Source organism: Sinocyclocheilus anshuiensis, unplaced genomic scaffold (assembly GCF_001515605.1).
Source record: "Sinocyclocheilus anshuiensis isolate Anshui unplaced genomic scaffold, SAMN03320099.WGS_v1.1 scaffold1347, whole genome shotgun sequence".
NCBI classification, from domain to species: Eukaryota; Metazoa; Chordata; class Actinopteri; order Cypriniformes; family Cyprinidae; genus Sinocyclocheilus; species Sinocyclocheilus anshuiensis.
In genome coordinates, this window is record NW_015536555.1 from 90,807 (window position 1) to 91,046 (window position 240).

At 46.7% G+C, this 240-nt stretch overlaps 1 protein-coding gene across 2 annotated transcripts in view; it reads left to right on the forward strand.

Annotated features, from left to right (window-relative positions):
• Positions 1 to 240, forward strand: part of LOC107701308 (hepatocyte growth factor activator-like) — a 16,430-nt gene that overhangs the window by 8,985 nt on the left and 7,205 nt on the right. The gene's annotated exons all lie outside the window — the stretch shown is intronic.

The window sequence follows — 240 nt, forward strand, 5'->3', positions numbered from 1 at the left end:
GCATTTTGAAAAGTGGGGACATGGGGTAATGTCCTGAAAAGTCACCTTCTCCTTGTAATAGCTATGTCATACCTTTGTCATTATACAAATTTATGTCCTCATTTGTCACAAAAACACGCACACGCACACACACACTCACGCACACTCACTCACGCACTCGCACACACACACTCACACTCACGCACTCGCACACTCTCACACACACACACACGCACACACACACTGACACACACACACACA